Raw genomic sequence first — 13763 nt, forward strand, 5'->3', positions numbered from 1 at the left:
ACAATTAAAACAAGTGCTGTAGATCCAGGCGTACCTGGATAACGCTCCTGTTCTCCCCTCCTCCCTGGGTCCCTATCACCCCCTGGAATCAACACAAGGTGCATTAGAGATGATGCTTCATAAAGAAAATCTGCTCTTCAGGCTGAGACAGACTTGATCCAACTGCACTTCAATTAGCAGAGTCCCAGGGACTCCTGGCCAAGCTGCGGCCGCAGAGATTAAGACAGAAGGATGCCTTGGAGTTGGGAAAGAGGATCCAGGGTGGAGCTTGCTCTATTTTCACATCCTCCACTTCCCATTTGGTCCACTTCCCAGCTGCCCTGCCAAGACCACTGGGCCCAGACTGCTTGGAAGGCCCAGGTAATGTATTTCCAGATCTGTCAGAGCAGACACCACATCTTCAATCGAGGAGATCCGAGGCTCAACCTTATTTAAATGTTCTCTCAAAAAAGGTCAAAACTTATCTGACTGCTGAGCCCTCCCCCCCCCCAGTCTTGCACCTGGAAAGGAAACATTTTGATGTTAATTAATTCTTTCAGATGAAACCAGCAAAAATGTCAATGTAACAAATTAGACCCACATTGATTATTGGCTTTAAAAAAAAAGAGTTAATGGTTGTGGTCCGGAAAAGGGGGTTAGGCAGGTCTTTAAAGTGATGCACACATGCAATACTTTATGTTCATACAGGCTCTGGATTTGGTGTTTTAATTGGAAAAATGGGAATTCTTTATGTCTCTTATTCGCTGCTCCTCTTTGCTCCTCATATTCCCTCCTGCTCAGGAGGACAGTCCAGGCAGCTGTAAGGTAACACCAACACTCTGTAAGCAAAGCTCTGCAGAAGCCATTTGTTCCCTGCCATGTCCATAGGAAAAGGGCCACTGACCACCATCGTTTTTGGGAAGCACCCAGGGGCCAAGGAGCTGCAATTCATGGAGCACAAAATACTGCCTGTGGAGCAGCTGCCATGCCACTCTTGGAGGAGGAGGTTTCACTCAGCTACAACCTGACCCAGGAGTAATTGAGTGTTACCAGAGATTACCAGAAGAAATTGATGGTCCAACATTATGGAGTTAAAGGTCCTGCAGAGACACAGGTATGAGGAATTGACCAACAGGAGATGCCCCATCCCCGTAAATGTGCAAGGCCAGGTTGGATAAGATTTGGAGCAACCTGGGATAGTGGAAGTTGTTAACTGGAGTGGAACTGGGTGAGATTTAAGATCCCTTCCAGCCCAAACCATCCTGGGACTACATGACCTGCCAGCAGTAGAGATATATTGAAATTATATAATGCAATTCCAGGCTGAAGTTCCTGTGCCAGCACCAAACTGAGTGAAGAGGATCACCTTTTCCCCTCTCTTCCCTGGCTTGTCTCATGCACAAAACACCACCAGTCAGGAGCGTGTGGCAGCAGGAGAGGAGCAGCAAAAACTGAGGGTTTACATTTAGTGCAGGGTGCTGGGGAAGGGACTGAGGCAGGATCCAAAAGGCAATTTCAGCAGCACACAATGAAGGACCATCCAAGGCAACAGCAGTGACATCTGGGGAGTCTGTAAAACCACGGTGTGGTCATTGTGAGGAGCTGGCTGAAATTGCACATATTTTAATCAAAAATCCAGACTGTAGATTAAACTTCAGAAAAAAAATCACACGGCAGTATTTAATTAATGAAGGCTTTAAGTGACCTAGAAGAAAATACTCCAGCGATAACTCCTCGGCTGGCTTAAGTCAGTTTGCACTGATGATACATATTATATATCCTGTCCACTGAAATAATCACCATTAATTCCCTGCCTGGAAAAGTCGCTTTGCCCTGGTAAAGGATGTTTAGAACAGCTCTGGAAATGAAGACTGTGTTGAAGAGTCATGCAGTGATAGTTTGATTGCAGCCTGGGGCTCACTAAGGCCATGCAGAAGGGTTGTGACCCCAAACCAGCCGTGTGCCAAGCCCAGTGCCCCATACAATAAACCACACTGTGAATTCAGAAAATACATCCTCATCCCAAAGCCTGCATTTTCACCTGACTTTTAATAAGCTAAAGCATTTGCTTCCTTTGTCAGCAATGGGAGAAAATGACAAAAATTCCTCCCCTCCATTTCAGACCCCTCTGAAAAGGAGCATGACTACAGGCGAGTTTAACTGCAGCAGGAATGTCCTAGGGTAACAAGGATGTGATGAAACACACGCTTTACAACTGTGTTTAAAAAGGGGGGGAAAAAAAAGGAAAGAAAAGCTACATTCAATGGCAGAAAAAATTGATTTAACCACATAAAATATTACAAGCAAAAATCAGAGGTTAGAAGTAGAGTTGAAATGCAAACCATTACCTCCATTATCCAAAACAGGCTGTTTATTTACAGCTCAGAACTGTAGAAATGACTTGGCTTAATCGTAATTAAAACCTTTTGGTATCTTTAGAGCAGCAGAAGTGTTGCACGCGAAGGTAGCAGGGCCGTGAGGAGGAGGAGATGCTCGGGCTCACAACAAGGACATCTCGGGCTGCAAGGAGAACAAAACAAAAGCCTGACGAACACGATATTAGGCTGAGAACAATTTCAACTGTGGCAAGACAAGAGGCTCTGTAATTCAATTTGCAAAAGGCCATACAGCAAAACTGGAGCTAAACTACTTGTAACATCCATTAACTGAGAGAGGCATTCCAAGGCAGGAAGGATCATCTGCTGGGAGAGGCACTAAAGGCTCCCCAGCTCCCTGCCATTCCCATCTCCAGCCAGGAATCCCACAGCTCCCAGTATGTCCTTGGGACTGTGAATGGGAGGAAGGTTGGGCCTTTTCCCAGGCTTTTCTGTGTTGTGTTGACTCCCATCCACGAGGATGACAATGCACACCCGATGTCCTCTGCTGCGATGGGATGGAGAAGGACATGGAGCTGTTGGAGTGACTCCGGAGCAGGGCACAGAGGTGCTCCAAGGGCTGAGCCCATCTGCTCTGGCAACAGGCTGAGAAAGCTGAGGGTGCTCAGCCTGGAGAAGAGAAGGCTCCAGGGGTAACTCTGAGAATCTTACAGTGCTTAAAGGGCCTCAAAGAGAGCTGGAGAGGGACTTCGGATAAGGGATGGAGGGACAGGTCAAGGGGGAATGGCTTCCCACTGCCAGAGGGCAGGGGTAGAAGGGTTATTGGGAAGAAATCCTTCCTTGTGAGGGTGGTGAGACCCTGGCACAGAGAAACTGTGGCTGCCCCCAGATCCCTGGAAGTGTCCAAGGCCAGGTTGGATGGGGCTTGGAGCAACCTGGGATATTGGAAAGTGTCCCTGCCCATGGCAGGGGGTGGAATGAGATGGGCATTAAGGTCCCTTGCAATATAAATCATGATATTATGTAACTGATGATGATATGATATGATATGATATGATATGATATGATATGATATGATATGATATGATAGATATGATATGATGGATAGGCTATTACGAAAGTGTAAAAGTGTATTTGTAGAAGTGTTACAAATCTTTGTACAGGAATGTAAAAAACCTTTGTTAAGCTGCCCCTGCGATCCCCAGCCCTACCACCAAGGCATCAATGGGAGCAGAACCTGCAAACACTTCTGAACCTGACCCCATTTCTGAAAGAAACTCTTCAGGAAACCACAGTGCTGAGAGACTGCTGAAGGCAGCCCTCAGCAGGATCAGAAATCCTTCATGGAAGGGTCATGGAATCTAAAAATAGATCACACGTCTCCAAACATGGTGAACTGAGCTCTCACAGGTTGGAGAAACAGGATCTCTCACACCAGGGACTCCACAGCCCAGATGATCTCCCTGGGGCACTGGACACAGAGGACATCCCATCCCCAGGCTCTGTGGTGGTGCCCTTCGGCAGTGTTTCTGGGGCCATGGAGATCTTTCAGCACCCAATGTCCCCTCCCTGGTATCTCCCACAGTGAAAAGTTGCCACCTGCAACCTCACCCTGAACAGCAAAATAGTGCCAGAAAGAGGTGAAAATGGCAAGGAATGGGTGGTGGAGGCAGATTCCAGGACTGGGCGCTCCCTTTGTGCACTATGGTCGAGCCCCAGATCCAGGCCATGGGATTTCCTCACCTGCACCAGGGGACCAGAATCCACTCAGGAAATAGTGGGAAGGAAACATGGATGTCTCTCAAGAAACTTCCTGTTTAAAAAGGCAAAGGAAATTGAGCAACTACAAGGATTTAGCAGCATTCAGAACATTTTGGCTGAGGTGCTTCACTCTGAGTTGGAAAAGTGTCTTACCTGTCCCAAGCATCATTTTATTCTCTGGTGTGCAAATCCTTCCACCAGGGCACATGCAGGGGAGGTGGAAGGTGCCCAGCACAGTTTGCAGTGGTATAATCTACTCCAAGGAGATCCTCTCCACCTTGTCCTCCAGTACCTGGTCCCTCTATCCTGGTCTGGATGGCAGAACATAAATACACCAGTTGGATGTGCACATTAAACCAAGACTAAAGCTTCAGCTGGGGCTGTATCCAATTCTTTGGCACATCAAGGATGGGAAAGGAGGCACGGATGGCTTGTTCACTAACCCACGCTCTCCCTGCCAGAGAGCTGTGCCAGAAGTTATCAAGAAAGCTGCAAAATGAAAGCATGATATGCTGTGTTAATTATGTGTGCTTGGATATTTTTGTTTTCACAAATGTTTTGCCTTTTAGTAAATATTCTTTAGCATCTCTGTTGTCCCATTGCAGAGCAGTCAGCTGTGAAAATGATCTCCTCATCCTGGTTAACTCTGTCAGTGCCACACATAGGACATTCCCTGTCTAGCTAGGCCAGCTTGAAAGAGCTCATGGGGTTGGAGGGACCAAGGACACGCTCTGGCAGAGGTGTGGGAGGAAGTTTAGTGGCACCTGTGAGCAGTCTGTGTCTTTTACATGCTGGTAATTCAAGCATCACAGTAGTCCAGTAGTTTCTCAAAGATTTTCCCCACCTGAAGCAAAGAAACAAGTTGGTCTGGACCCCTCCAAAAGCGAGACATTTTGGATGTGCCTCTCACACCCATGGTTGCCCCTTACACCAGTCACACCACGTCTGTAAGGAGCCTGGAAAACTCCTTCCCCTTCGTGTTAATTGTACCCTCTTTGAATAAATGCACAAAGCCTTTGACTGGAGGTGTGTAAATATTTACAGGGCGTGCCCAAGGAGGGTCAGAAACCAATACATCACCTGAGGGAAGAATACAAGCTCAGCGACCGTGAAGCCCTGAGCAATTACAGTTAAGTAACTGCAATACCAGCACATATTTAAGTACTTATGCAAGGAAAAGGGGCTGATGACCTCGATTATATTTGCATTGTGTTTCCTGTTGTTAGCACTTCCTTGGCAGAATTACTGCAATACATCTTGGACTCCAATTTCATCTGCCAGCTCCACGAGACTGCAACCAGCCTTTGGAGAGGTCCAAAAATGCTTAGGAGTCAGGCTGTATTTCTTCTTGTACAGCTCCTCTGTCTCGGCAGCTGCTCATGTCTCCAAACCGCCTTGTCAAGGAGAGCAGCAGGAGAAAATTTGCCCCAAAGCTCCTCTGAAATTCAGGAACCAACCTCAGCAAACAGGCAATGAAACCTTTACCTGGCTGGATCATGACTTCCCAGATGAAATGCTCCATGGAATGCGACATTTCAGAATAGGTTGCTTGATGTTATTTAAGAAAAAAAGCAGCTTTATAACTTTTTGTCTCAAGTAAAACCACAAAAATTTCATAGCTCTAGCCTGGGGGAAGGAACCTTTTGCAGAGAATTATAAATCTATTTGCAGATGATTTCTCACCTGAAGACTCCATGTAGGTAGACACCCCCCAAAAAAATAAAATGTTGTAAGGTGAAAGACCAAGGAGCTGTTAAATGCCATAATCAGGGTGTTTGTTTTCTCAAGCCTGGAGAGAAGGACAGAGATTCAAAAACCCCTAGATGGTGACATTTAGGGACATGATTAGCAGTGGCCTCGGCAATGCTGGAGGGACTCAATGACCTTAGGGGGCTTTTCCAACCTATATGATCCCATGACCTGGTGACATCCTATTTCCACGGTATTCTCCCTCTTCACTCAGCACTTGGGATGCCAGGGTTGGGAACAACAAGGTGGTTTCAGCTGGTGTGTTCATCCTCTTTGCCGCTCATTCCCAATGTAGAAATTCCTCCACTTCAGCCTGGAGATTATTCCTCATGGATTTGAGTTGGCCACACAGAGCGGGGCATCCCACCAGCCCCTCTGTAGGATTCTCCCGTTCCTTGTCACTGAGATAAGGCTTCACCTGCTGTACTTTGAAAGAAAAGCTGAAAGAACCCAACTTCTCTGATTGTGGCACCCATTTGGAGAGGTGCGTCCTGTCCATCCACAGCTTCCCACAGATGGGAAAAAACACAGATCTTCCCATCTGTAACTCTGCTCCACAGGTCGCTTCCCAGTGCTCCTCCTTTCCCAGTGTGGGAACAGCCACTTGGAGCACTCTATCCTGAAACGTGCATCCATCCTCAGGGGAAATCAACATTCCCAATTTTCTCATTTATACAAAACCTTCTTCTCCTGCCAGCCCTACCAGAGCAGCGCACGGGGCCGTCTCTCAGGGGGCCAGGTGCAGTATGGAAATCTCCAGATGCTGGGGGATACAAACAGCTGGACCTGCCCAGAGCAACACCAGTGTCCAAGACCAGTGTCACTGCACCACCACCGATGCCAGGAGGAGATGCAGAAAATCCCAGGACAGGCTGCAGTGGAACAACCCCCTGTAAGTCCTGGAACGTGGTGGCTCCTATCTTCACTGACAGCTTTTTTCCTGGGTAGTATAACAGCAGAACTTGGCTGCAGCAATGTCTCGGGGCAATGAATGCCCGAGGCTATGGATGAATTGCTCACAAAAGTGTCTTTTTATCACTTTTCAGTTCTGTTGCCTTTCAAGTTTATTCAGTCTCCCTTTGAATGAGACACTGTTGTAATTGTCTAAAAAATAAATTTGACTGCCTGCTTGACCTCCTTTATACCGTTTATTGCAGTCATTTAATTTTCTAGTTATTCTTTCCTGGGAAAAAAACAGACAATATTGTCACTCCAGCACACTTGGAAGCCTTTGTATCATATCTAAGCTTTTTTGTTGTTTGCTTGTTTAATTTTGGATGTGGCACAACCAGAACTTCTCACCAGCTTCAAGGTGGGAGCCTAGACTTGGCCATAGAAATATCAGCTTGGGCACCAATTATTTGTTTAAGCAGGTCATTGTTTGTTGCTCCTTTTTATCATTGCTAAAGGAACAGTGCATAAAGCAAAGAGCAAATAGCATGGCCTGGATTGGAAGGGACCATAAAAATCCAACCAGATTCCCACCCCCTGCCAGGGGCAGGGACACCTTCCACTGTCCCAGGTTGCTTCAAGCCCTGTCCAGCCTGGCTTTGGACACTTCCAGGGATCCAGGGGCAGCCACAGCTTCTCTGGGCAACCTGTGCCAGGGCCTCACCTTCCTCAGAGGGAAAAATTTCTTCCCAATATGCCATTTAAACCTACTCTCTTTCAATTTAAAGCCATTCGCCCTTGTTCTCTCAATCCACATCTTGTCCAAGGGTCCCTCTCCAGCTCTCCTGGAGCCCCTTTAGGCTCTGCAAGGGGCTCTGAGCTCTCCCTGGACCCTTCTCTTCTCCAGGTGAACACCCCCAGCTCTCCCAGCCTGGCTCCAGAGCAGAGGAGTCCAGCCCTTGGAGCAGCTCCATGGTCTGCTCTGGCTTCACTCCAGCAGGTTGCTGCCCTTCCCATGCTGAGGATCCCAGGGCTGGAGGCAGCTGTGCCCATCCTGCCATACAAACATCCCTGTGTCCCTGCTGCTGGGCTTTGCCATGTTCCCTCCAGCTGCTCCCACAAGGACCCACCGTGGCTGGTGCTCCACTAGTTTTCCCAATCCCAGCTGTGCTCCCAGAGCTGTGGTTTCCCGAGTCACTCACAGGCTGGTTCCAGACCTGGCCCCATTCCACTGCTCTCCAATTTTCCACCCAGACACGATTCTCCCTGGCCTTGGAAGGGCTGGTGATGAATGGTATGAAATAGCACTGAATATCCACACTTCTGCAGGGGGGAAATGGGATGGGATGCAGTCCAGGACCTGCCAGAGTGCTTCCCCAATTATTGGAAGGGGTCGCTGTTCAATGACAGGCACAAAGCCCGTCCTCTACGCTGGATGCATTTTCCCTGCAGCGCCGGGAGCCTTTGCCAGCCTGAGAAATGAGAGACTGGGGCTCAAAAGAAATAATCTTTTAAAACATAAACGGCCAAGCTGATTTGCTTCCAAATATGTAACAGCAACAACAACAAAAAAAAATTGCTGTTGGGCAGGGCCCTCGTTTGCCAAGTTTCAACAGAGCAAAATTTTACAGCGAAGTTATAAACACTTGAAATACCATTGTTGGTTTATAATGGAAAACCTGGCAGGCTCATAGTTGAGAGAGCTCTTCCAAGGAATGCTTACCATGATGCTAACTCCACATACGGGATAAGCTCAAGAGCCACGTGATAAATGTTGGGTTCACACGATAAAGCACACAAAACCATCCTTATCCACTTGCTCCATGATTTTCCCAGATCTAGAACAATTCCAGAGTTTCCTCCAGGAGTTCACTCCCCTCAGCCAGTCACCTCACCTCAACTTGACAAAATCACTTCTGTTAATTCCCAAGGCTGTGAAATTCCTTTCTCTACTGAACCACATGTAGAGGAGTAACAAGAGCTCAGAGCCTTTAAAGTAACTCTGATAAATAGAAAAAAAAAAAAAGCTTTGATTATGGGCAATACCCAAAGGAAGGGAAATTTAATGTAGTGTTGATGAACGGGTACATAAAATCCTAATATTAGTGATAACAGAGGGACATTTCCATGTGTTTTACTATGGCTTCTCCTTAGAAGTGCTGGAGATGCAGATGGGCTGAACCACTGGAAAGCACAAATTTGGGTTAAACAACCATTCCAGAAAACATCACTGTTTTCTGAAAAATTCCACTCTGGGGATTTCACTTAGGGACTCCAGAATAAAGCCAAGCCCATTCTCTTCAGCAAATTTTGGCCAGACCAAGCAGATCCAATGGGGTGTGGGGTGCAGAATGAGAGATCTGGAGATGCCTGCATGAAATAGCTGCAGCTCCCTCTGACATCACTCCTCTGCTGTGGTTTACTTGTCCCTCCTTCAAGCTTTGCAGTGGGGTTAGGAACAGGGTTTGTGCTCCATGGGTTGCATCCCATCCCGTCCCGTCCCTTCCCATCCCGTCCCGTCCCGTCCCATCCCATCCCATCCCGTCCCGTCCCGTCCCGTCCCGTCCCGTCCCGTCCCGTCCCTTCCCATCCCGTCCCGTCCCGTCCCGTCCCGTCCCTTCCCATCCCGTCCCATCCCGTCCCGTCCCTTCCCATCCCGTCCCATCCCGTCCCATCCCATCCCATCCCGTCCCATCCCGTCCCATCCCATCCCATCCCATCCCATCCCATCCCATCCCATCCCATCCCATCCCATCCCATATTGCCCCTGCAGACACCTGGTTATCCACTGCTATCCCATTCCTTACCAGCCCATAAAAACAAGGCAGAAATATTGCCTGGGTAGGAATAACAAATCCTTTGTAACAGAGAGCCAGGCTTGTGCGAGGCTTGGATGGAGACCCCAGTTCCATGCCAGGGTGAGGCAGAACTCCAAATGTGACCCCCAAGCACAATGAAGCTGAGGAGGAAGAGCCACCAGCCCTTTTCTTCCCCCCAGGGCCTGAGCCTGGCCAGGCTGCCCCATGTCCATGTTCCAAAGATGTTCCTGGGGTGCAGCCTCCGACAGCATCATTCTGGAAGTTCCTTGGAAGCCAAGGAGGCTGTTGCAAGCTTCGTGCTTCGTTTGCATTCATTTCTTTCCCAAACTCTCATTACCCGAAAGAGAAAGAGAGAGTGAGTGCATTCAAGTGGAAATGGTTGGAGTGCACTTAGAGGAATTTAGCCAAAAGGAAAAGGATAGATGATGGTGGCTTTTTAAATTTTTTTTTATTCTCTCCAAAAAAAAAAAAAAAAAAATCCTCCAGAACTTAAAACTGTTTTAATCAGCTGAAAAACATACGTGGGCTTTACAGCTCTGAGACAGCTTGCACAGGCTCTGATAAATGCCTATCGCTCATTTGCATACGCTAACAGCTACACTTTAATCAGCCTCCTAATCCCTGATGATATTAATGAATTTTTTTTATGCACTCTCTCTCTCTCCTCCCCCACCCCCCCGCGTATTTTTTTTTTTTTTTTTTAGTATCATGTTTGCTAATTCAAAACCGATCAGCGGCTTCTGTGTGCCTTTTTTTATGCAGGAAATAATGGGTGAGCTTGGTACTCCTGTTATCCTGCTCTCACAAATAATTAAGACTACAAAGGGTACAAATCAGTCTGAATGCACGGCACAAAGGCTCAAGCTATGCAAAGGTCTTTTTCTCTCTCTCTCTCTTTCTCTCTTTTCATTTATTCTCTTCTTCTGACAAGAGGTGGCTTAGAAAGATACTTAGCAAAGCAATGAACTGGTCACTCCCCAAAAAGCAAGAATTTCCCAGCCATTTTAAATGCTCAGGATACACAGAGGGACTTTTTTTAAAAGTATTGTTTGCTCCATTATTTGGTGCATCCTAATTTTGGGGGAGGAGGTTGCCTGCTGGAGAAATATTCTTCAAACTGGTTTACCTTTGTTTTGGTGGCTCTGCTTTTCTCCTTGGGAGTGATACAGATTTTGAGGGAGGCAGACTTGAGAAAGACTTTCTCGCAGATGTGGTCACAGGGAAGAGAAGCAACAGAACAAACAGATCCATGTGGTGTGAAGAGCTGTCCAAAGGCAGGAGAATTAATCCAGCTCCAGAGGCTCCAGGTGTGCTCTGGTGTCAGCCCAACTCTGAGACCTCAGGTGAACTGCCAGCCCTTCAGGAAAATTCCTCCTGCCCTGTCCAAGGTCAAATCATAGATCCGGTCCTGCATCCCTTCTCTTCCCCTGTCCCCCCTCAGGAGCAGCCATGGGAATTCAAGGTGGAGGTTGTGTCACTGTCACCTCTACAGCTCTGGGGTGCATGGCTTCCCAGAAGCCCTCCCTTTGGAGCACCTTCTCACCTCAAAACTAAATCAGGTACAAAACCTCTCCTTCTGAATCCCTGTGCATTTTGCTGGGAGCCTGGAACAGGAGGCTCCACAGACCAACAAAATGCTACAGACTGGGGCTGATTGGAGCAGAAATGGATTGATGGACACACAGAGGCCAGCCTGGTGGAGCAACCAAGGAAGGCTGACAAATATCCAGCTCTGTAGCAGTGGGTCTCAATGCACTGAGACAAAGAGGGACCCAACCCATGCCATCAGCCATAACAGTGACAAGTACCACTGTAGTTCCATAAGAATTATGCACCATAACACAGGATCACAGTTTGGAAAAGCCCTCCAAGACCATCAGGTCCAACCTGTGAACAATCCCCACCTTGTCACCCAGCCCAGAGCACTGAGTGCCCCATACTTCCAGGGATGAGGACTCCACCACCCCATGGGCAGCCCCCTCCATGGCTGACCACCCTTTCCAGGAAGAAATTCCCCCTGATATCCAGCCTGAAGATCCCCTGAGGTGATTTCCTTGAGGCCATTTCCTCTCATCCTGTCATCCTGTCCCTGTTCCCAACCCCCCTGGCTGTCCCCTCCTGTCAGGGAGAGCCAGAAGGTTCCTCCTGAGCCTCCTTTTCTCCAAATCAACCCCATGGAGTCACACAGACACCAAAAGGCAAAACAGCTGAACCTGAGCGGGTGACAAAACAGGATGCACTGGGTGCATACAGAAACCAATCAACATATCCGACAGAAAATATTCACACATTAGAACAAGCAAAATAAGGATTTGAACAAATTAAAAAAACCCATAACAAAACATCTGAAGGAAGCCTGCAGGCATGTCTGATGTGTGCAAGTCTAGACTTCCAAACTCCAGAGGATTTTTGCATTAGGAAGCTGGGTAAGGCTGATGGAAAAGATTCCTACTTCTGCTCAGTAATTCTTTTAGGAGATGCAAGCAAACATCTCTGTAGGGTAATCTCAACACTAACATATCGTGCCCAGATCTCAGAGGATTACCATGAGTCTGAAGCAGCAGCACATCCTAAACCTTATGTTTAGGATAACCACGAGCACTGAGAACACAGAAATGTTTATGTTCTTTAGCACAGCTTTGCAGTTAGCCAAGTGAGGACAGCTGGGATTATGTAATCTCTGGCTAGGAAGTTTTTTGGGAATGCATGAGAGCACAGGCACTGTTCTTCCTGCTAATAATACTTCAAGGACAGAGGAATACTCCCTTACCAAGACTCTTTGTGCAAGATTTGCTGCAGCCTTTTCCAGGAAGAAATTCCTCCGTTGTCCCACCTGAACCTCCCCTGGCACATCTTGAGGCCGTTCCCTCCCCTCCTGTCCCTGTTCCCTGCGAGCAGAGCCCGACCCCCCCGGCTGTCCCCTCCTGTCAGGGAGCTGTGCAGAGCCACAAGGTTCTCCCTGAGCCTCCTTTTCTCCAGGCTGAGCCCCTTCCCAGCTCCCTCAGCTGCTCCTGGTGCTCCAGACCCTTCCCCAGCTCTGTTCCCTTCCCTGGACACGCTCCAGCCCCTGAATGTCTCCTTTTCTGTGAGAGCCCAGAGCTGTCCCCAGGACTGGAGGTGTCTCCCAGGTCCCAGCACAGAGGGACAGTCCCTGCCCTGGGCCTGCTGGACACGCCATGGCTGGGACAGCCCGGGGGCCATTGGCTTCTTGCCCACCTGGGCACACCTGGGCTCATGTCCAGCTGCTGTCACCAGCACCTCCATGTCCCTCTCCACTGGGCCACTTGGATCTCACAGACAGCACAGAACAACTCCAAGATAACTGCCAATAGAATAAGGTTTGGTGTAAAGTATCAGTACTGGAACATTCTGAGGTTACCTGGGAGTATAAGACCCAAAGTGATGCAAGGTCACTTTGGCTCTGGCCCTCTGGCAAGATGACAATCTGGCTAAAACCCACCAAAAGCTCAGCTTGCACTTGGAATCCTGGCAATTGTTTTAGGTCACGAGTATTTTCATGAATATATTTATGGGAAGAATTCAATCAAGATTGAAAGAGACCATAAAGCACCAAGAGCCACAGAGAAAAATCCATTGTACAATGAGCCACCTGGACTTCAGAAAAAAAATGTAATGAAATTGCAAAAGTACTCATTAAATGTGAAATACAGGCCCAGTAAGGAGCTTAGCAGATATGCTTTCAAGAACACCTATAAATAATGAAAGCAATGAACTGCAGGAAGAGGAGTTTGAAGTAAATATGAGTCAAGTACTACCCATGTCTGAAATGAAATTTGACAAGTTCAAACAAGTAACACAAAATGACCCAAGTTGACAACAGTTTGGGGAAAGTAATTCTACATGGATGACCAAAGGAAATATCAAGCCAGTGCTGAGCATAAAAACTTATTGGGATTAGAGCTCTGAAACCGCTGCCATTGCTGGGGTTGTGCACAAAGGACACCCTGTCTTAACACAGGGTCTGCACGAGGGCACAAACATTGAGTTGGTTTCAGGGACAGAAACCTGTGGGATGCCATGGAAAGAACAGAGTTCTGATGGTCCCATGTCTGAATGTCACCAGCAAAGGGGAATCTGGTGTCCTCAAAGCCACACAAGCCAGGGGGATGTAAAAGAGTCTGATACGACCTAAGGGTGGGATTAAGGTGGATCCACTTTTGGTCTACACCTCCGTCATGGTAAAGACGAAGTCTCAGCCAAGGTACTC

Source organism: Cinclus cinclus, chromosome 10 (assembly GCF_963662255.1).
Source record: "Cinclus cinclus chromosome 10, bCinCin1.1, whole genome shotgun sequence".
NCBI classification, from domain to species: domain Eukaryota; kingdom Metazoa; phylum Chordata; class Aves; order Passeriformes; family Cinclidae; genus Cinclus; species Cinclus cinclus.